This window comes from Apus apus, chromosome 5 (assembly GCF_020740795.1).
Source record: "Apus apus isolate bApuApu2 chromosome 5, bApuApu2.pri.cur, whole genome shotgun sequence".
In the NCBI taxonomy this organism is placed as follows: domain Eukaryota; kingdom Metazoa; phylum Chordata; class Aves; order Apodiformes; family Apodidae; genus Apus; species Apus apus.
The window spans coordinates 21,410,185-21,434,541 of record NC_067286.1 but is presented as its reverse complement, the minus strand read 5'-3'; the positions used below and the strand labels follow the sequence as shown (position 1 = coordinate 21,434,541).

At 36.8% G+C, this 24,357-nt stretch overlaps 1 protein-coding gene across 11 annotated transcripts in view; it reads left to right on the top strand.

Moving 5' to 3' along the window:
• LRRC4C (leucine rich repeat containing 4C) overlaps positions 1 to 24,357 on the top strand; it is a 554,128-nt gene that overhangs the window by 496,337 nt on the left and 33,434 nt on the right. For 6 of the 11 annotated variants that reach the window (XM_051620648.1, XM_051620646.1, XM_051620645.1 and 3 more), the window contains 2 exons: positions 7,654 to 7,786; positions 21,679 to 21,722. The exons of 4 other annotated variants lie outside the window; for them this stretch is intronic. The gene's annotated coding sequence lies outside the window, so the exon portion shown is untranslated. The remainder of the gene's footprint in view (positions 1 to 7,653; positions 7,787 to 21,678; positions 21,723 to 24,357) is intronic. One more of the 11 variants, XM_051620643.1, reaches the window with a different exon arrangement.

Sequence of the window (24,357 nt, the reverse complement as noted above, 5' to 3'; positions counted from 1 at the left end):
AGTCAAAGACTGAGGTGGTGTGAATAATTAACAATAACAATAAGAATAAATAAAACCTAATTTTCTTACCACCTTTATTAGGTCCTTACTCTTTTAATAGTGTTTGTTATGACGTACTGTTTGTTGTTGTGACATATTTTTTGTTGTGACATATACTTTGTGTAATGCCAGCAGTATACAGGATGCACTTACCACAGAATAAGCATATCCCCAGAGCCTCAGGGCATTGCATTGCCCTTTTGTTTCATGTAGCCTATTGCAGAACTACTCATGGAATGTCATGTTTTACTGCGTGTCACCTTATTGCTTTATTATTAGCCTTCATAAAGGTCATGAAGAAACAAAGCTGTACAAAGTTGTTTTTCCTCATTTTTTTCTCTACTGGAGGACCTGCATATTTTTTCTGAGGTCTGGAACAGTATTTTTTATGTCATGTGGAAAGCAGAGAAATGTTTTCAATTCCCATTGTGGTAATCGATGAGATGTAAAATTGCAGCAGTTCCGTGCTGCCTAGAGCCTCTCCTGACAAACCTCGTTTGATTTGTCAGAATGCATAAAGCACTCAAAAGACCATAGCATTAACTCTCTTTCTCTCTGATGTAGGTGAATACAGAAAGAAACCAGTTCTTAAGGAGACATTTTCATTTGCTTAAATAACCCTGTCCTGGCAGTGCTACAACAAAATGTTTCTGTGCTATATATATTTCTTAGGGTGGTAATAGGAACCATCACCTGTATGTGTGATACAAAAAAATCAATAAGCCAATGGACTAACTTAATAGTGATTTCATTTCTGGAAATATCATTCATGCATAGAAAAAGTCAGTCAAGGTAACAGCCCAGATATGCTTTATTTTTTAACATATTTGTGGCTACTCAGGGAAGTTAAATTTGTTGCTGTGCCGCTGTCTGTGATCGTCTGGAACTTAACAAAGACACAACATAAAACTTGCATCCTCCTTTTACAAAAAGAGAAAACTCTTTCACTTAAAGTAAAATAATTTTTCTAGATAATAGCAATTCTGAGCCTTTGAAAGATGTAACCAGTGAGGGATCAGCTGAGTTATGAATATATAATTTTTTTCCTGATAGTTCCTTAGTAACTATTTTACATATTTACATATATACATATATTTAAGAGGAAGAAACTCCCAATGCCATATGTTTTGGAAATAGGTGGAATATGGCATTTAAAAAAAAAATAAAGAAAAAATAAAGAAAAAAAAAGAAAAAAAAAAGTTTTAGCTCCCAATTTTTTTCCTATGGGTGTCATTATAGATGGAGTGATTGGGTAGTTTATGGCATTAGCAATGAGAGAGAAGCCTCTTGTCTATGCCTCTGATGCAGATAACTACAGTCATCCTTTATCAGTTCCTCAGAGATGCTTATTAAATGTTCTGTTCTCCTTTTCTAATAGAGCAAACATCAGTTTTGTATAAGGGCATTTCTCTTGACTTCCTTAGCTGATAAGCAAAGAACTGAATGAGTGTTTATATATGTGATATTCTTTCTCTGCACTTGTTTTTTCTTTTAGCATAGAAACTAAGGGGACTGCAAGTTTCTATCTCGTTCTGTTTTCCAGACCTATATGTTAATTTTCTTTGCTTAATACTGATTTTCTAATGAATAAACATGAATTGAAAGGCAACAGCATTGCCATTTCCAGGTTTTCACAAATTTTATTAAAATTATTGACAGCAACAAAATAGTCCTGAATGTCATTGAACACTGAGATTGCATCACAGCTTATGGTTCTGCATTTCAAGTATTCTAGCTGCTCTCTTCACTTGCAAGTTGGCAGAATATGAGTTTTCACCTCATGACTGGGTTGCATGATCTAGATTTAGAAAAATGCAGACTTTGGAGATAATTACATGCAACATATGCCAAGAAAATAGATGGAGAGCTGGATGTGATGGAATCACTTCTCTCCATGTGACTATATCAGGAGCTCCATTGCTGTAACTCACCAGTTGTGAGTTCTGGACCACAGGTTGGGGGAATTTTAACAGATCTCTTAACCACGAAACCCAATCTTAGACAAAAATATATCTCAAACATTATTTCTGCTGAACTTATATTTCTGAAGTCTGATAGCAACATAGTTTGTTGGGTTTGTGCTTTTTAGAGGTTTTTGCTAGGGGTACAAAGATCTGCTTCCCAAGTTGAAACTTGGCTTTGTTATACTGGATCTCAGCCAAGGAATAAATTTTATTTCTGGAGCACATTTAAAGAAAGGAGGAAAATAATGAGGTTTTATGTTTTAAGTTTCACATGTATAGAGACATTTTTATAGCAAAAGTCAGGTTCCCTCTTTAGTACTTTGATACCTTGCTGACATTTTGCTGCATGTAGATTATGATTGGAATTAGTGGTTTGAATGGTTTGGGAAGTGCTATAACTTTTTGTTCCTATATGCATTCTTTTGTTCTTATTCTTTGCACTCAGGATTTAAGCACAGCTATTGTGGATTTCCTTATATTACTGAATATAAGAATAAAGTATGGTCCAGAAATTATTTTACACTGTGTGTTCTGAACCCATGGCTGCCAGACAAGTTAAGCAGGTCTACAGCACAATTTTCTGTTCCATCGAGAGATTGCTCCACGAGTTCCTGTGCAGGACAGTCCTGTACAACTGCATTCACACAAGGTAATAAATTTCAAACAGAAATTGAAAAAGTGATGATGCTTATAGCCTATAATAATTTTGGTAATATTCATAACAGTATTTTCAGGAGGTTCAAACCACTGAAGATGTGGTAAAGCTCAGTGAGGTCTTCTCTTCATTCTTCTTGATGTATGACTAGGCAACCAAGAGGCAAACCCAAGGAGGGTTTTAGACTACTGTAGGTTTCATTGAGCTTAAATCTATTATTGAAATCTGTTCAAAAGGTATTAATGCTTTGAGTATTCTCTTAAGTAGAACATAAGAGTAGTTTTCTGGGATGTATTCCAGGATAGTAATCAATGTATAGTATCTAGTATCTATAAATAGTTTCTGGTCTTTGAAATAATCTCATGAACAATGTCTAACCTAGACTGTAAAGTCTAGAATTTATTTCCAGATCAGCTTAGGGTCACTGATCTTGCATCACGCAATCACAGAATGGTAAGGGTTGGAAGGGACCACTGGAGATAGTATAGTCCAATCCTCCTGCTAAAACAGGTTCACCTAGAGCAGGTTGCACAAGATTGTTTCCAGGTGCGTTTTGGATATCTCCAGAGAATTAGACTCCCCAACCTCTCTGGGAAGCCTGTTCCAGTGCTCTGTGACCCTTAAAGGAACTTTTCCTCATGCTCAGATGGAACTTCCTGTGTTCCAGTTTGTTCCTGTTCCCCCTTGTGCTGTCATTGAGCACCACTGAAAAGAGTCTGGCCCCATCCTCTTGACACCTTCCTTTTAGATTTATAAGCATTGATAAGATCCATTCTCAGTCTTCTGCAGGCTAAACAGACCCAGGTCTCTCAGCCTTTCCTTAGAAGAAGAATGCTTCAGTCCTCTAATCATCTTCATAGCACTCAGCTGGACTCTCTCACTATCCATTGCATATGATGATATATTGACAGTATGGTAAATTGCTATAGGATGAAAATTATATTTTAGTTCCATTAGACGCAATACGGATTTTATCTAAAACCAGTATCTGAGGATGTTGCTATCTGACATTGACATTACTACATCTTAACACTTCATTAGTATTCTTCTTAAAATGTGTACTTCACCACAAATATACAAATTCTGTAAACGTTTCATGCATGACTATGGGGCAATATATGTAATATCATAAAAGTAAACTATTTTGCCTATTACTCTATGGTAGTCATTCAGTCAGTTTAGCAAGAATTCATATCATTGCAATGGCCATGTAGGTGTGAGTTTTATAATGAGATGTACAGTTGTGATATGGGCATCACTCCTTTTGGGTGGAACTGGAATTACGCAAGAGATGTCCCACACAGTAATTTCACCACGTAAGTGAAGCATATTTATAGATAGACAAAACAGGTCAAATTTTTCACAGTAAATAAATGAATTTAACAGCCATTTGTCAAATGAGTATCTGAAGACTATTATTAGTAGTCAACAAAACTGATCATAAAATGGGGGAATATTGGCAATGGGGAATATTCTTAATAACATTTTGTGTTAAACACACAGAGAGAATCACGTAAAAAGACACTAAAGCTGTTTTTCACACTGTACTGCTGCTCTGAAATGAATCACTCACAGCTTTCTTAGGCTGAGTGAGATAAATAGTCTAGAAGATTGGTTCAATGTAGATTAACTTTTTTATTGACATTTCCAATCAATAGTCTAAGGATGTGAGTGAATTTCTTGGCTGTAGCAGATGACATAAAAAAACCTGATTATATGATTCTAGGTACTTACACCTTAACTCAACTAATTTTAGGGAGATAGCCATGCAGAATTACCTTATCTGCACCTGCTTAACTCAAATGCAGAAGTATAAAAATGTTAGCATGCCAGTCATGCGACTATCTTTTGTTTTGTTTCCGTTCTTGAAAGAAGAAATATGAGAAGTTCAGTATTACACAGAAATTATAGGTCTCATGCAGGAAAATAATCCTTGCACAGGATTTCACAAAGATAAAAGATCAGGAAAAAAATTTAGTAAAGACCTTGCAATAAATAAGCAATGTTTGTGGAGGTTTGGCCTATTCCTTAGTGTAGAAGGTTTATATTCTGATAAGTATATAAAATAAAATAGAGCTCTGAAATAGCAGAATATATCAACCAAAGCAAATTAAAACTGGCAAGAACACCTTTTCAAATTACCAAGAAAACACCTGTAGCTAGTTTTATGCATTGTGAAGCAGTAGTTATTCAGAGGTGAGACTTAAGTAAATATCTTCATATTTACTGGCAGTACAGAACTTATATAAAGACATATTTCTTTGAACAAGTGGAGTAGCATTTTCTCTCTGTACCCTCTGGGACTGTTGAAAGTCTTATGTGGACACAGCATATTGCAATTTTCCTGTTTTATTAACTTTACCCTTGTTACCTTATATGTAAATACTCAGAGATCATACACATTTTTGCTAACAGCTTGCAAGTGATTTGGATTCATTAAAAAAACCAAAAAGCATCTAATGCTATTTCACATCTTATCCAACATTTCCACAGCTGCAGGCAGATAAGATGTAGGATCTACAAGAAACGAGACATAGTAACACAGAGTGTCTAAAATAACCTCCATTCTTTTGGCATCTGAATACTACCCTGTTAGTGGTATTTATTAGAAAAAAAACCCAAAAACAAAAACAAAAAAACAGGAACTGTGTAGCTGTTTTTTCTCTCACGCTTATTTATTTACTATGTCATTATGGTAACATGTCATTACATTTGTTTTTTCTTTGATAAGTCTTTTTTTTTTTTTACTGCAGCTTTTTCATCCCTTTGTAGTTTATAAAAAAATAACTGGTTTGAGAACAATTACTAAATTCTGAATAGGACTTCAATGAGTTGATGTAATTTACTGTCATAATAAATGTTTAGAAATATTTAGAAATTTTAGACCAAATTTTGGTCAGTTACTGGCATCAGTGCACTTGAAATGAGGAGCTAAGCATTGGATTACTACTATTGATTGTTTTCAAAAGACTTTTTGCAATTCTCCTTGATTAGATATTCGATCAAAGATTATACTTCTATGATAACAATAATGTTCCTTTCATTTTTTTCGTGCAAAACTTCATTTTTCTTGTAATGCCCTTTGCTAAACCTTCACTAACATTTCACTTTATTGCAGTCCATATCCAGAAAACTAAGCCACGTTGCATCTGTCTCTTTTCTTTTGAGGAACAGATGGCCAAAATCCATCTTCTGGGTATACCTGTTCTTTTGAAAGCATAAGTGCACAGCAGGCGAGATTTTCCAGTGTAAAGATAGTATATTTAGTACCTAATTATAGTCTTTGAAATTTAGGATTGGACTACTTGCAACTTATTTTTCCATATATCTTCATTTTCTCTAGTCTTTGCTTGTTTGCAAAAACTAGCAAACTAGAATTTTCTTTAGTAGCTGCTCTGGCACAATCCCCATTTATTAATTCTGTAGGAAAGCCTTTTAAAAGAATTTTTTATAAAAATGCATGAAAAAAATATTTCTCCTCTGTTGTGAATTGACATGATCTTGAACTTACTAAAAACAGACTTTTCAAAAAAGGAAGTGAGAAAACGGATATGTAAGTCTGTTTTTCTGGTAGTCCTCATTAGCTTTAATTTCAGAAAGTTGAGTTTAACATTGAAGAGCATGTGAAATCATGATCACACTTTGCAAGGAGCTGTTTGAATAAAATTGGCAAGAAAATAAGTATTCTTTTGTGTAACACAGGGATGTTTTCTGTGGCATCCTCAATTTTGTGCTAACCATATGAGAAAAAAAAAATCCTAGTATTTCAGGGTGAAAAAGCTTATGAACCAATTAAAACAACAGGGAGAGCAAAAATATCAGTGCCTGTTACATCAGGAACTTCATACAGACCTTTAGTCTCATGGAGAGTGGGATTTGTTTAGTTCCCAAGAGATTTCTAGGAGATAGGTACCTCTCTTTGCAAAACCAAGAACTGTGTCCTTCAATGAGACACTGAGATGACGTGTTTGGAGCCCAGTGTTAGAAGGAAGGAACATAGAAAAAAGAAACAAACAGGTCTTTTTTTCTGTATACTTCTTATAAATTTTTTCATACATAAATATAGAAACAAAAATTCTCCAGAACTAGCATAGAGTAAGAAACCTCTGTGGAGCTTGCTAGGCAGCCAAAGGAATAGAAAGCAGACAGGTTGCTGAAAAACAAAACCAGTGACTTATGGGTTATCTGGAGTCATTTACTCAATCATCTTTTGTCATAAACAAGAGACAAGAGATTTTATTTTTCTTTAGTAAATGAGCAATGTTTTTAAAAGATTTGACATAAATAATTTTTTATATGTCATTCCTGTGTTTTCAAGATATATGTATGACTATTTTTTCTAATATTTATTTATTCATTGACTGAAATAGGAATTTGGTGCAAGATATCCAGGTTAAAACTTGAAAACTGTTCAGCAGGGTAGTTAGTTTTTAAACTTCCATCCAGTTTTAATTTTTAACTCAATGTGCATGTAAGACTCTAAATTAAGGAAATTTCCAGTGCTGGGAAGTTTACCTGGCTGTCAAGAGGTGTCTGTGTTTCACTGTCACTAATGACAGGAGAAGACTTAATTTCTACCACCATCCCATGTATCATGTGTGGTGAAGCTACTCATTAGAGAAATACAGCACCCCCTTCCTGTTACTACTAATCATGCAAAAATATAGGCTTTTCCAATAAGCAAGGGTAGGTGATTTCATGTGCAAGATTAGGTGATCACACTATTGACTAATTGCTGCTTTTGAAATCTCTGCTTATAGAGTCTTATAGTGTCTTAGAGTCTTCCTGAGATTCCTTCAGCAGCTGTATTATGCATAGAAGTACTTGGAAAGGAAACTGTAGTCCTGCAACTCCTCTTCCTTCTCAGATAATGTAATGACAGCTCTATACCATATTTTAGTCTACTGTAGTGGTTATCTCCCAATGTCGTCCAATTCTGTCTCTAGAATATTTATCTGCTGCCTCACAGTTTTTCAATATCTGTTTCTTCTGCAGGGTGAATGCTGTTGGGGGGTCCAGGCAGCTGTGTTGAACAGTCTCCAATGGGCTAGTAGGATGAAAAGGTCCAGAGCTAGTTTGGCAAATGAGGAGAAGCATCATGTCCCAAGACAGTAAACCTACTGAAAAGGTAATCCATTCTAGGATATTGTTATACAGTCAGCTTTGCAGGCTCCAGGGATATCATAGTTGGAATGCATGGCAAAAAAACGGCAGGAAATGAGAGCACATATCTTTGATGTTGTTTGAGTCTTCATACAGAGTCTCCTGAAAGTCTTTCAAGAGCTTCTTAAAACTGCTAAGTTTCAACTCCTGTCCCTCTGTTGGGGGAAATTTGGAGGCTAAATCCACCCCCTTCCAGCTTGAAACCATTACCTGTCATCCTATTGCTACACACCCTGGTAAAAAGTCCCTCCCCAGTTTATTGGTCCTCAGCAAAAAATTAAGTTTACTGGATAAACAGATTTTGTCCACTCATCCTAAACAAATCATTTCCCATGCTACTTTATGAAATATCTTACAGGCTGACTTTCTGCTTTCATTTATTAGTGTGCCTTAATACATGCAGAATGTAAGAATATTAAGAATGGAAAATCACATTGGTGGAAAATTAAAGAGGATTTTTGATTAAAAATTTGTCATAAGGATCTATTCCTACATCTTATGAGATATCAAAAAAGCAGGAAACATAATTTAATTAGGAAAGCTTTTTTTCTTTTCTGAGGAGTATAGATGTTTTGGCTGGTTGAGTACTAGGTTGTGCTTTCAAATGTCTCTAGGAGATACTTTCCTTTTTGTTGCTGGTGAGTTCCCTCCAGCTCTCTGGAATTCATTAATTAAAACCATTCAGAGATTCCACTGCTGCAATTCACAAATTGCTTCCATGCTTCACCAGGCTTGACAGCTGCCAGGAAGCAGGCCAATCTGCTCTCAGATAACATTACTGAGAGTTACGTCATCGTATAACCTGTAGCTGTGGTAGAGAGTCTGAAGCCTCCCTCTACGAAAAGAATAGAAACACCTGGGAGAAGTTATAAGTGCCTTTGTGACAGAAGAAAGCTTTGATATAGGAAAGTGAGAGTAAATATAGGTCTTGCCTCTTGCATTTGTACAAATGGTGATTGTTTCCATTTACAATCTGCCTTTCAAGACTCTTCTACTCAAAATGTTGTAATCAATTCAACCAAGGTTGTCCAGATGTGATTTGGTTTTCTATTATGTAGAAGAAATGAGGGATGGTGTGCTAGCCAGGTCCTTCAGTCTACTCCAGGGTGTACTGAGTACACTGGAGCACATTTGAAATGTCTTTATACTAATGCCCACAGCATGAGGAATGAACAAGAGGAACTAGAGGGTTTGGCCCAGTTTCAGAACTGGCATAAGTGAAACCTGGTGATATGAGTCCTCTGACTGGTGTGCCATGATGGATATCTATAGACTCTTCGTGAGAGATAGGCAGGATGGGTGGGGGGATGGGGGTGGGGCTGTATGTAAGGGATTAATTGTATTGTATGGTGCTTAACAGTTGGAAACATGGTTGAGAGATTTTAGATAAGGATGAAAGGGAAAGTAAATAAAGCGGATGTTGTTTTGGGAGTCTGCCATCCAGCCAGGACAATGACACCACTGAATTATTCTGCAAGGAATTAAGGAATATCTCTTGGTCTACTGACTTTGTGAGTAGTTTTAAATTTCCAGATGTCAACTGGGAATATCAGTGAACACAAATACAGTGAACACAAACAGGACCAGGAAATGTCTGAAGCACACTGAAGATAACTTCTTGGTGCAGGTACTAAGGGAACCAAGGAGGAAAGGTTCCCTCCTTGATTTGTTGTTTCTAAAAACGTTACAACCCTTCAGGGCAAATATGGAAAGAAACTGAAATAAGCTGAGATGACATTGTGATATCTTCATCTGCAACATACAAATAAAGCTTGAACTTCTCAACCCCTACACTTAATGAGAATGAGGAAACTTAATGAATTGATGTTTCAGTCTCTGATTCACTGCTTATATTGTGTTTCATGTGAACTGTTGTTGGAAATGCCATTTCACTGTAGGAAGGGGAACCTAAGTATGTTGTTTTAATATAACTTGGAATCTTGATGGTAAGAGGTAATTTATGTTTTTAGTAAGAGGCTTTTATCTTCATTGGAGTCTAGTGATACTGATCTGATATCAGTACTAAATATATTTTCCTGAATTCTGACCAGATTTTAGTTCCGGTGGGAGCCACAAATGTTTCACATTGTTCCAGAAAATGAAGCTTTTTCTTGCATTTCTTTGGCTGGTCAATTTACAAGTGGTTGTATTTTGCTGTTTTGTGTGACAAATACTTTTTTGGGGGGTCTATTTTAAGGTAGTTCTAAATTTTATATTTGTGGTAGTTGTAGTGCACCTTCAAGGGGCCCTCAAGGGTATTTTTAGTAAAGTCATGCTGGGTTCGGTATTGTTTTTCATTTTCTAACAGCTAAGAAATCACCTGTGTTCCATGAATTATGGAAAAGTTCAAACCTTCCAAATTAAATTAAGAGTATGCATCCTCAGAATAAATTATGCTCTTAAACATAATGAAAATCTCCATCTGAGAATGAGATGTTTGGAAAGGAAGAGAAGAAATGAGATATTCAAATCAAACCAGTGCTTTCCACCTATTAACAATTCGTGTTTAGAACAAAGCTTGTATTATGAATAGCTATAGATACTGACCTTTGTGTGCACAACTAGCTCTACACAGCTGGCAATTGATAAGACTACAGTCAAAAACCATGTGCATGCAAAACAGTAATATTTTTATTTTTATATCTATAAATGAAAACTGAGAAACTTCTGCTCAGTCTTTTTTTTTTTTTTTTTTAACCAAAAGACCTCTAGGGTTTTATCTTAGAAGAACACTTAGACAGAAACAAAGTCAATAACCCTTCAGAGACAAATAGACAAATGGAGAGTGGAGAACTTGGCAGCAATTCCTTCAATATTTGACAAAAGACTGAAGACCCTGACATGACAAGAATAGGCCATTGGAACCCTGAAATTATCTGAGAAATCAGTCTGAAAGAGATGTTACTAGGTAGCCGTCACCTACATTGCTCAATGCCATATACATTGTTCTCTCCACATCTGATAACACTTTATATAATAAATCTGGTATGTTTTGTAAGGAAAAGTGATGTATTTCTTTGTTTAAACTTATTGTGGGAAATTACTCCATTAAAAACTAGTAGAAAAGCTAGCCCCTTTAGTGGGTCAGGATGCCAATGATTCAGTGTCTGAATTTACTTCTTTCTTTTCTTCCTCACTCTAGGGTGGATTTTTTGTTAATCTGCCACTTTTTTTTTTTTTCTATTGCTATTTCTCCATTATTATTTAATTTCTTGCCAGTTATGCTCCTCTTCCTCATTTCCCATTTCTTTTCTCAAGTTCTATTATGACAGATGGCAGAAAACTGGTTATTTGATATTGAAGGAGAACAGTTTCGGTGTATTTACTCTTTGTAAAACTGAATGTTCAGGCACCTTTCTTTGGATGTTCTGATTCCTGTACTGTTTCAGGATCCTGTCCTGCAAATTTTGGTGGAAATTTTATTTTGTCTGCAGTATAATAAAACTGGTGATAGAATAGTTGGTGTGAGTACTGAATATTAAAATTTCTTTCCTTAATTTCCTTGACATCTCAGGGAATTGCAAAGGTTTAGCTGTTGATTTGGCAATCTGCTAGATAACAGAAATTCTTCTCCTAACTACTTTAAGCTTCTTCTGGCAAAAGGTACCATGTCAAAGGAGTCTAATGGGGAGGGAAAGAATTTACTCTCAGATGCACCAAGCAGGTCACTTTTTATGGATGTGTGTTTGTACCTATGATAGAAAATGAGATCTCTGTGAGAAGCTGTTAATATACCAGAGGTCAGATGCATAGCAGCTTCTGTTTATATCCACTGTTTGATAGAATATTTATCATTAAGGTATTGAAATATGTAACCAGAACTGAAGACCACCAAATGAAGAGCCTGGATTAGGCAATATGATTATTACAAAAGCAAAGTTAAAACAATTTTTATACACAAGGTTTTTGACTGCAGCTGAAACTCCTTGGGGTGTTTAAACCTATGTCATTATTCTGGAGGAGCCTCATTAAGAGGGAAGGGTTGGAAATCATGATTATTGCCTTTGAGCAAGAGCACATTGAAAGAAATATACAAGAGGCATGTGAATCAAACAGTTATAAACACAGATTAGAACAATATTTTAGGTGTTTTATTTGTTTTATATTTTTTGCTTTTCAATTTGTTTTCAATGCTTTGTTTGCTTGTGCTATACATCTCGTTTTGCTAAGTTTTTAATTTTTAAGCCCGACTTTTGCTGTGGAACAAGACAAATCACATTTAAACAGTAGGGCTGTGTACACTGCTAGAGGTGAAAGTCACAAGAATATGCATGCAGGTAGTGCAAAATTGAATTACACCTTGAGACACACCTGCTTAAATTGCTTCCTATTGCTCTGTTAAGCATCAGTATGGGGACTGCACTGCCAAGTATCAGCCTCTGGGAAGGAATTCCCTCTGGCATAACAGTCCTCTGTTGTTCTGGCTTAGAAGTAGATTGTAAAGAGGCAGCTCACATCACTAGGCAGAACTGGATATGCTGTGCTTCTTTATGCTGAAGATTACTTTAATCTAGTAAATTAATTTCGGTCATACAGATATTTGAACTGTCTTAAGGTAAAAGAAAAATTATTTTGGGGGCAATCCATTAACTTTTTCTATAGGGCAAGTTAGCAGTACAAACAAAGCTGATTTTATGCAACATAAAACGTAGTAGCTAATACAGGTGAACTGTGAATACATTTCTTATATATTAAAGCATTATTTTATATTGGCCAAGTAGGTTATTATGTATTGCCATAGTATTATTTTCAAAAGTTTTCCAATATTGCTATATTATGGCAGTGCTTATCATGCTTTATGGAGAGAGGTATATGAGCATAGAATAAAAAAGAGCTCTGCATCATTCATATGCTGCAATGAGGGAAGCAATATCTTTAATCCTTTCAATTTATAGCTATGATTGGTTTATTTTTTTTTTTTTTTTTCTGGGCAGCTTACAAGATTATTTGACCATTTCACATTCATTAACTTCTTTTGATGCATAAAGTAAAAAAGGATGCCTCTCTGAACAAAGTGAGACTCTGGTCAATATTTAAAATACACTGCATCATAATAAAAAATGGCAGCACACCGGTAAATGTATTAAATAAACAAGCAGAGCCAAATTGCTTGACTTGTCTGAATATCACACTCAGAAATGGGTTTCTTCAGCAAGAAAAAAACAAACTGCTTCATGCTTAGAAGCAGCAGAATCTGAAAGTGAGTGGATCATTTGTTTATCTTTGCATCTCCTGTTGATTGATCAATATTCCAATTTTACAAAGAAGCTGTACTTAATTTTCTTACTTAATTTTTACTTTCTTAATTTTCTTAGACAAAGCTCACTGAAATAGCAATTTGCCATAATTCTTCCCCTCCTTCTTTTCCCTTTTTCAAAATGGATACAGTTCATGTGTAAGAATAGTATGGTAGAAAAACTTTTATTTACAGTAAAAAGTAGGAGGGATGGAATACTTATACTGTATACTTCTACACAAATATTATGATGCTATCTTCAAGTGCACAATCATGTTTAATCATTCCTCCCCTTATATTCACCAGCTATTGAGACCTTGCTTCATTCATTGCACAGGATGACTACAGACAGAGAAAGTCTGGGATATTTTTTGAATGCTTGTCTGTACAACTGTAAGAACTTATAATTTTTGAGATTAATGGGTTTTAAATGTAATGCATATGCAATTTTTTTTCTGCTATTCTTAGGAAGTTTAAACTCTGTCAGTGAGTACTTAGCCCTTCCTGTAAAAACAGCTGGAGATCTGTACATGGAAGGGATGCAGACTATTGAGTTGACCTCCTCAGTGCCTCTGAGGATGAAGGGTGCTTCCCCAGGCCTTTTTTTTTTTTTTCCCTCTGGCAGTAGGTAATATAAAGGAGAGGTATGTTAAGGACTAAATATTCCTGACTTGTGCTGTCATTTGCATATTTTACACTCCTTTAGTTATTCTCCAGAGAAATAGGTATTCATTTATAATATTACATTCATTGTGGTTTGTTCTAACTTGATAGTTAAAAGGAGAGTTGATTAGCTTTCCAACTTTTTCTTCCCTCAACTCTGAAAAGACGTTTTTGTTTTCCTTTTATGTAATCTTTCTCTCCTCCCTCTGCATTTAATCAATGCTTCTGTATTTGCTTGGTCTTGTAGTTCTGTCCTTGCAAGCTTCAATACCTTAATCATGTATGGTTCTCTTAAAGACCTCATGGAAAACACTGGAAAACATTATTTTGGAAACAATTCTGCCAATGTCTCATTGCTTTCATTTGCATCAAATAAAGAGTTTTTTTGGTTTTTCTGGTTGCTGACTTAACCTGTCCTTCTCTACCTTGTATATGTGCAGTCGTTTCCTGTCATTCTCTGTCATTCTATCTTCCAGATTGGTGTTCTAGTTAGTAATTAGTCCTTGTCTTTGTGCTCCCTAGTTCCATTCCCACTGTGTCCTGAGGCAGTGAGTCAGTAGCACATTCTGCTTAAGTTTACTCTGTCCCTGTTGTTTGCTCCTATGGCTGTTTATGGGGTTGCATGATGAAACGGATAGATTACTGATCTATTTTTAAAATAATCTCCCCTTACGGGGAGGCTTGTTATTAACCTGGGAGTTATAACCTTTTTCCCAGAAGAACTGTGCAGTGAGTGGAATTATACCAGCACAACCAAATGTGTGTTCAGGGGAAGGAAACAGCCAGGGACATAAAAGGCATGAGCATCCCCAGAAAGACACAGTTGCCAAGAGAAATGGCTGTGGAACAATGGCTCCGTCTCATCTCTCCCCAGATCTTTAATGATTACATTTAAACAACTTTCTGAAAGTTAAAGGCTCTTTCAGCTCTTCTGGTTTTGAGTGATCTCTTCCAGTCAGTATTAACCAGTTCCTCCAGGACAGGAAAGTGAAAAAAAAACCTATGCTTATTAACTTCCTCAGTTTTGAAGGTGCTCAACCATTTCTGGGAATTAAAGGTAATTTGAAGTTTTCTGGGAAGAGTTAAAATTGGAGTAAGTATAGTATGACCTCCAAGGAATTTATGACCCACAGTTAGAGAAAGCGCTAGTCTAGTGCCCTTCCTGGTCTCAGATGTCTTCCTTCTATGAATAAAATGTGTCATGTGCTCTTCTCTTACCATTCTTTGGAGAAATGTAACATGCAGTATTGATATTATTAGGAGATTTATGCCAGAAATGTGAAGTCATGCATAAAGCTTGTTAAGCAGTTCAAGTTAATTAGGCAGAAGAAAAAAATATAGATGGAAGCCCAGGATATAAAATCTGATTGGACAGAACCTCAGGACCAAGGAGTGACAAGGGATGACTTCGTCCCTAGTATTTGCTCTTAGTTGATCTTGGCAGTCTGTTTTACTGACAGAAATACGTGTTTATAAAATTTTTCAAAAGTAGTATTGCTATAGGAGGAGCTGCTTCTATCAGCAGACAGACAAGACTGCAGTTTCTTATTTATTTATTTATTTATTTAGAAATTACTAAACACTGGCCAGCAACAGGAAAGTATCCTTCCCTTCTCTTGCCTTACAGTCATCAACAGAATGTCCCTGATCTTCACTGTTGTCCTGTGCTCAATTTAATACTTTTAAAATCTACCTCAATGCAATGGCAACACACCAGTAATGACCATTAGATCCAGTGCTGTAATTTTTATTACTAGCACAGTACATCTGCTGCTGTAGAGGCTTTTTACCTCTTGTCTTTCTCCCTTGCTGATGTCATGCTTTTGGCTGTTTAATACTTATTTTGCTATTGAACTCAACAGGGGAACATATCCCCAAACATTTCTCTAAGCTTATCCAGGGAAATCTGAGAGCTTTTTTCCCTATGTTCCCAGCAGGACCTTCCTGCTTGTTTATAATGTTTCAGCTACTACACACGCATACTTTGACTCCTTTGGTAAAAGCTAACCTGATGAGCTATCACAGAGAGCAGCTAATGCAGTGCAGCCTCATCTGATTTCCTTATATATTTTTTCTTATCTACTTGTGAAGTCTTTCCACACTGTGTGATTAATTTTGCTAATCTCAGACTTTAAAATTAATAATTATTACATCTGGCTGTTATTCTGAGTGTTTCATATCTTCATGGCCTTGTGCTGTCCATACATTTTTACATCAGTTTACCTAAATGTAGTTCTACAAGTTCTTAATTGGTAAACAACCACTGAAAATTTCTTCATACACAAGTTATTCTGTAAAGAACTATTGTCTTGGGGAATAGCTGTTCCATTTCATTAAAATCATCTTGTTTCCTGAGACATCACAAATTTTGATAACAGTGGGTCAAACCCACTGAGTGATATAGACCTAAAATGCATGCTTCAATTCTTTCTCAGCATCCAAAACATCCCTCAAATTTGGACAACAGTTCATGTGCCGTTCCATTAGACAGCTATTTTTTATGAGCCCTAGAGCATTCACAGAACCTCCTTTATACCACTTCAAGTAATAAGAACATCTGATTCTTCGAGGGAAGGTTTTCTTATGTTCAGTTTCCAGCTATGAGATTTTTGGGTGATGAGTACTTTCAGAAATACAGATGTCTAATTTAGTGCTGCATTTCATCACTTTTTTGTGTCTGAAGTCTCAGATATTTGGCATAATATATATGTAAGAGGAAAAATTGGCTGCATTTATGAACCGAGAATGGAGAAAATTATTTTTAAATAATCTTACTGTGTGCATTTCATTCTCTTTGGTCATAATGCATATTATACTCTGAGCTCATGAAACACCTAGATGTGTACTTAATTGACAAGTTACTGAGTAATGCTGCTTTATTCGTGATTTGCACATACAAGGAGGGAGGTCATGTGGGAGCTGGAGCCTCTAAGATAAATTATGAGAAAGCAAGAGGCAATGTTAAAAATACTGTGTTTTACCTTTTTTCTTTTGGATGAAAGAAGAAAAACTAGTATGGAGACTGCTTGATTTGGTATTGGTGGTTTAACAGTAGCCTGCTTGTAAATATGTCTTCAGAAAATGTAGAGTTTTGAAGAGGAACAATGAAGATGGTGCCCAAAGTTATACGGACAGTAAGCAGCAAGTAATCAATGGTGAATATCCAGAAGTGAATAGAATGGGAAAGACTTCAAGTATAAGAAACTCTGTGATAATCTAAGTTCAGACATTTAGAATTTGAAAAGTTTAACTGCTTGCTTAAGTGATATAAGCAATGTGGGAGATAAAATTATATTGCTACAAGCATAACTACAGCAAAAATATATACTGTAGACAAGTATTTAAAAAGGAATTGATGCACATAAGAAACTTGACAAGTTGTGAAAATTTGAACTGTATCACTTCTTGCATGATATTCCAGGAAATATGTTAAAAGGAAACAGGACTAATCCTAATGAAAAATGTTCACTCCATTGTGCCCAGCTACTATAAAATGAATCTGAGTGGCTTCTTCAGTAGTGATATTTTCTAATCCAATTTAATGGGTTCCAGCACTTGCTCATGCAGCTATTGACACCTCCCACTTATTGCAACCTATGTCATATTTTCATCTGCCTGTTTTGCATTTCGCTTACCATCTCCACTTCATTTTGGCAATAGGCTTGCCAATCTGTTAAGGAGGGCTTTAAACTAGAGTTGCTAGGGGAGGGGATCCTCAATCCTTCCCACTGACACCACTTTGAGGCTAATGTCACTAATAGATGCCCTGGGCCTGGAGAAGGATCACAGGCCAGAGGGAGAACACCTGTCATGTAGGACAATGAAATCCCAGGCAGTGAGGCAGCTTCAATGGGGACCAACTTAAATGCCTGAATGCAAATGCACTCAGCATAGGAAATAAGCAGGAGGAGCTGCAGATGTGTACAAACCTGCAGGGCTATGATGTTATTGGCATCACTGAGATGTGGTGGGACAACTCCTATGACTGGTGAGTGGGAATGGATGGGTACAAGCTCTTTAGGACGGTCAGGAAGGGGAGAAGAGAATGGGGCATTGCCCTCTACATCAAAGACCAGCTGCAGTCCATGGAGTTCCACTTGGTGATGGATGAGGAGCTGACAGAGAGCTTATGGGTCAGGGTTAAAGGGTAGTCAGGGGCTGGTGATACTACAGTGGGAGTCTGCTATAGGCCACCTGACCAGGATGATCGAGCAGATGAGGCCCTCTGTATAGGCTGATAGGTGCAGCTTCCTGTTCAAAGGCCAGGATCCATATGGGTGATTTCAACCATCCTGACATCTGCTGGAGGGACAACATAGCAAGGCACCACCAATCCAGGACATTCCTGGAATGCATTGATGACAACGTCCTCCTCCAAATGGTAAAGGAACCAACAAGAAAAGGTGCTATGCTGGACCTGGTTCTCACCAACAAGGAAGGCCTGGTGGACGATATGAAGCTTAAGGGCAGCTTTGGCTGCAGTAACCATGAAATGGTGGAATTCAAGATCCGTAGTGCAACAAAGAGGGTCCACAGCAAGCTCTCTACCCTGGACTTCAGGAGAGCAGATTTCAGCCTCTTCAGGGATCTGCTTGGTAGGATATTATGACATAAAATCCTGGACGGGAGAGGAGCCCAAGAAAGCTGGTCAATATTCAAAGATTACCTCCTCCAAGCCCAAAAACAATGCATCCCAAGAAGGACGAAGGCAGGCAGGAATGCCAGGAGACCTGCATGAATGAAGAAAGAGCTCTTAGATAAAAAAATAAAGTCTTCAGAAGATGGAAGCAGGGACAAGTAGCCTGGGAGAAATACAAAGAAGTTGTCTGAGAAGCCAGGGATCAGGTTAGGAAAGCTAAAGCCCAGATAGAATTAAACCATGCCAGGAGCATGAAAGGTAATAAAAAGTGCTTCTACAGGTACATCAGTGATAAGAGGCAGAACAGGGAAAATGTGGGCCCTCTGCAGAAGGAAACAGGAGGTACTGAACAATTTTTTTGCCTCAGTCTTCACCTGTAAAAGCTCTGACCACACTATCCAGGTGACAGAAGTGAGAGATGGAGACTGGGAAAAGAAAGATCTGTTCACTGTAGCAGAAGAGCAGCTTCGAGGCCATCTAAAGAACATGAAAGTGCACAGGTCCATGAGACCTGAGAAGATCCCTCCGTGGCTCCTTATGGAGCTGGCAGATCAAGTTGCAATGCCACTTTCTATCATATTTGAAAAGTCATGGCAGTCTGGTGAAGTTCCCACTGACTGGAAAAAGGGAAACGTAACCCCCATTTTTAAAAAAGGAAGGAAAGAAGACCCAGGTAACTACAGGCCGGTCAGTCTCACCTCGGTGCCTGGCAAGATTACAGAGCAAATCCTCCTGAAGGCTCTGCTAATGCACATGGGAAATATGGAGGTGGTTGGTGACAACCAACATGGCTTCACCAAGGGCAATTCATGCCTGACAAATTTGATGGCCTTTTACAATGGGGTCACAGCATCAGTGGACAAGGGAAGAGCAACTGACGTCATCTACCTGGACTTGTGCAAAACATTCAACACTGTCCCTCCTGACATCCTGGTCTCAAAATTGGAAGGATGTGGATTCGATGGATGGACCACTGGTGGATAAGCAATTGACTGGGTGGTTGCACTCAGAGAGTATGATCAACTTGGCTTGATGTCCAAATGGAGATCAGTGACAAGTGACGTTCCTCAGGGGTCAGTGCTGGGACCAGTGCTGTTCAACATCTTTGTCAGAGTCATGGACAATGGGATCCTGTTCACCCTCAGCAAGTTTGCTAATGACACCAAGATGTGTGATGTGGTTGACAAGCTGGAGGGAAGGTGTGCCATCCAGAGGGACCTTGACAGGCTTGAGAGGTGGGCCCATGACAACCTCATGAAGTTCAACAAGGCCAAGTGCAAGGTCCTGCACATGGGTTGGGGCAACCCCAAGCACAAATACAGTTTTGGCAGTGAATGCATTGAGAACAGCCTTGAGGAGAAGGATCTGGGGGTATTGGTCAGTGAAAAGCTCAACAGGAGTTGGCAATGTTCGCTCATAGCCCAGAAATCCAACCACATCCCAGGCTGCATCAAAAGAAGTACGGCCAGCAGGTTGAGGAAGGTGATCCTGCCCCTCTAGTCCACACCTGGAGTACTGTGATCAGCTCTGGAGCTCTCAACACAGGAAGGACACAGAGGTCTTGGAGCAAGTCCAGAGGAGGGCCATGAAGATGATCTGAGGGCTGGAACACCTCTCCTATGAAGACAGGCTGACAGAGTTGGGACATGTTCTGCCTGGAGAAGAGAAGGCTTTGGGTAGACCGTATAGCAGCCTTCCAGTATCTGAAGGGGGCCTACAGGAAAGCTGGGGAGGGACTTTTTACCAGGGTGTGTAGTGATGGGACAAGTGATAATGGTTTGAAACTGGAAGAGGGTAGATTTAGTTTAGACATTAGGAAGAAATTTTTTACTGTTAGGGTGGTGAGGCATTGGAACAGGCTTCCCAGGCAGGCTGTGGATTCCCCCTCCCTGGAGGCATTCAAGGTGGATCTAGTGGATCTAGTGGAAGGTGTCCCTGCCCTTGCATGGGAGTTGGAACTAGGTGATCTTCTAAGTCCCTTCCAACCCAAACTATTCTATATTTCTATGATTCTATGCTTCTGCCTTTTCTGATCAGGTGGGTATCTAGCAAATGTCTACCATAAAAATTATCCCAATATTGCATGTAATTTCCTGTAATGATTCTCTGGCACTTCCAGTTCACATTAGGCTCTCGTCTCAGTTAACTAAATAACATTTCACAGATAAAACTTGTTTATTCCTCGTGTTTTCTAGGCTTAGTCTGCTCATTGCTCCTTACTGAGTTCTGAGTCTTTACTGTACTTTCATTTAAATCTGTAATGGTCAAAATCCCTCCTCCATGCATAGAACATACAGTTTTCCTTATTATATTATTCATAAAAGATCGCTGAAGCCCCAGCTCTTAGTTGTCAAAAGAACTAAGAAGCACAAGTTTTTCTTTTATCACTATTTTATATTACACACTCTTGGAAATGTCACTTAGGCTGTCTATGCCTGAGTTGAATGGTCTTTAAAATTAATATCATAATACTTAATTCACTGGACTATTGTATTCTAATTAGTGAATCCTTTGAAAAATCCTTTAAAATCCTCATTTGTAAGGTGTGTTATAAATATGTAATATTCATAGCACTAAATTAATTTGATTTCCTGGGTTTCAGGCCAATATAATATGTATTTGGGAATTCTGTTTGGTTTTGTTCCCCCTACATATAGTGCTTCATTTTGTGGGTCATAACTGAGGTATTTCTTATCTCAATTCTCTCTCTAAATAATGTTTGCTTCTCTTGCATACATGTATCACAGAGAATTTTAAAGAGTCATTATTAGTATTCCATATGAAGCACAGGAATCCTTATTTATAAAATAAGTCTCCTAAAAATTTTATGTTATTTTCTTTTCAACTTTGTCTGCTGTTTAGAAGCATACAGTGAAAATACACTATTTACAGGTGAGGCATACTTCCTGGAGTGAGAGTCTTTTAATGGGCCAAAACATGTGGAGAATTATTTACTAATACTTTTTGGTACCATGAAATATTTCAAAAAGGGTACCAATTTCCCAACATACTTTTTGACCTAAACTTCCTGCTTTTTGGTGAGGAAAAGAAACCCTATACCATACAAGTGCTGTATGTGTGCCATTGTCTTGGAAACAAAACCAAATCTAGGGAAACCATGTAGCAGTGCAGAATAAGACCTTTAACAGAACTACTGAAGAGCATTTAAATCCAACTGTAATTTTAGTTTTAGATTGATGTCATCTGATTTTCAACAGGTTCCTGAATCTGATGGTATCATTCCTGTTCTTCTGAATGTTACAGTTACTTAAATGTCGTAAGTGAAGAATTACCCATTTCCATTTCCTTCCTATACTAGAATCTACTCCACTTTTGTATGTGACAAGAATCTAGCTTCACAATGTAAGTAAATTTTGTATATAAGTTAAAATATGGCTGTATTAAATGGTTATAGGATCAGGTCCCAGAAATGGCATCCTGCTCCTTTGTTATAGCAAAATACTTGATTTTATTTATGTATTATGAGTTTTATCTTGCCGTAATTTCAAAGCATTCAGTTAGCAAGATTGCAAGAATTAAGTAGGCCAATATAGCACCTGAAGTGTCTTCTCAGAAAGTTACTGGCATAATTCACAATTTGCCTGGCACCATTATATCTAATGTAAGATGACTAAGTTCATTAAGGTCGAAATATTAGCTGTAGGAGGGGCAACCAGCTGGGGCTATAGTTCTTCACCCAACTGTTGCTTAATAATTTCTGTTTTTCAGTAAAGAATGGATTGCTCCAGAATTAAAGAGTATTTCCTAATCTATACAAACACAGACATCACTGATGTATGTGAGTTCATGAAACTAAAAGAACAAAAGAGGCAGAAAGTTTATAGTATGTCTGAGAATATTATTTGAATTATTTGAGTTTAGGGAATAAAATTGGAAAAATATCAATAGACTGTCAGACAAAAACATTTGTGATACTACAGTAAGAGTTACTCAGCATATCTTTCATGCTCCTTTACAAATATTGGTAACATGGTGTTTGCAAACCTTAATGAAATCCTCTTTGCTCCACTGAGAGTTAACATTTTTAACCTTGCTGTGTAGTAATATAACTTTTATAGAATTAGAAACTGTCTCCTAATCTTGAAAATTGAAAAATATATTAACACAGCTTTTTCCCTATATTTACATTTAACTTCAAGCATATAAATATTATTTAATAATACTAATCACTGACATAAGTGTATATAATTCTAAAAATAATTATGAAGTAATTAAGTCTAAAATTTATGAAATATTTCATAAAAGGTGAGAATAATTTTTCATATCTAACTTTTTATGCTTTACCTATATAGTTTGCACTCTCAAATGGCTGCTTGCAGGTGTAATGCAGTTTTATAGTAGAAATATAATTACTTTTGACATGAACTTCTCTCAATAGTTTCATATGCTGTTGTTACCTTTGTTGTTGAAAGAATATGTGATATTACAGCTTTTAATATTTTTTTGTGGTTTCCTGTAATTTGGGAAGCATCTGTTTTGAAAGTCCAGGGCCTAGTTAACTTTATGAAGGCCCATAGGGGTCGAGAGATAATAGATTTACTGTAACCTGAACCTTGATCTTTTACATTTCTTTCTTGTAATAGCTCTACATTAAACACAATTACTGCATAACAGATTTTTTTAAATGGAAAATTATGGTTGAGGTGGTAATAGATATTTAAAAAATAGAGAGCATGAGGAAATGCCATGCAAGTGGTAGTTTAATGCCTAAGCCTTTTTGCTTTGTTTTTATTACTCTCTGTAGTTTAATATTAATAGAATCAATGCTGCTTAAGCAAAGTCATTCATATCATTTCCCTAGCTTACATGGAGTTAAGGAAGAATGAACTTCAGCTCTTTAAGTGAGCAGAAGATAACAATGCAGCAGGACACAGAAGTTATTATTTTTGCCAGCAGTGTTTGTGCAATGCTTACTAATCTGCAAGAACCTTATCAAGTGATTCAGTGGCTGCGATTCCTTGGGGGCAGTTAATTTGTATGCTGAAACAGCATTAATATTCAGTTGCTTTACTTTTAGAGTAGTCTAGAAAAATCATAAGTAAATAGAGTTTTTCATAATTAATACAGTAACTGCAAATCATGCAAGGATCATGCTCTTTGAAAGCAGAGAAAACAGTCTTCTCATTTGGCTTGACATCTTGCACTGTGTTTGTTAGAACTGTGAAGAAATGTAAAACAGATCACTGGATTAAGACAAGAGCAATTATTCACTGACTTGGATTAATCTACTCCCTCTTTAGCAGACAATCCATCTGCTGTAAAAGAAATAAAGTGAGCTGGAAGTCAGAGGACTTCTGGTACAAGCAGCAGCTTCTGTCTCTGAATTAATACTTTTTTTTAGGCTTATATTACCCTTATGTTAGGCTGTAAGATGTTTTTTAGAAATTCTTTTACACATACTTGTTAAAATCTGTTTTATTTTGCTCTTTTAACTTTATAAAGTAATTTAGTTCCTTTTCTTGTAAAATAACTCAAAAGTAAAACTAGAGAATTGAAAGGACTGTTGAGAATTGAGTACCACTGACTATTTATGGCCTGATGCCTCTGAAAACAGCAAGTCAGATATTAAATTTCTTTGATAACATAACTGGAATTTCATATACATAAGCACACCTACATGCATGCTTTCTTCCTGATGTGCATGTGAAGAATCTATGGAAATTTTTGTTGAATGCTGAAATGTTTTCAGTTAAAGAAGATATGTTGTTAGTTCTGTTGTTTTAACAACCTTTGGAGCATATGAAATTGCACTGAATTTGACAGCAGACTTAGATCTAGTGGCTAAATGGTCTAACACTGGTTGAGATTCAAATTAGAGGATGTCAGTCATGTTTCTCATGCTGGTAGTAAGAATATTAAACTAATCTCAGAAGGAAGTTGGTTTAAAACCAGCTGATGCTTTCCATAAGGATCAATTGCTATGTTTGAGAACATAGTTAAAAGTAGAGGCTCTGAGGTCTGGCTTATCAGTAAAGTC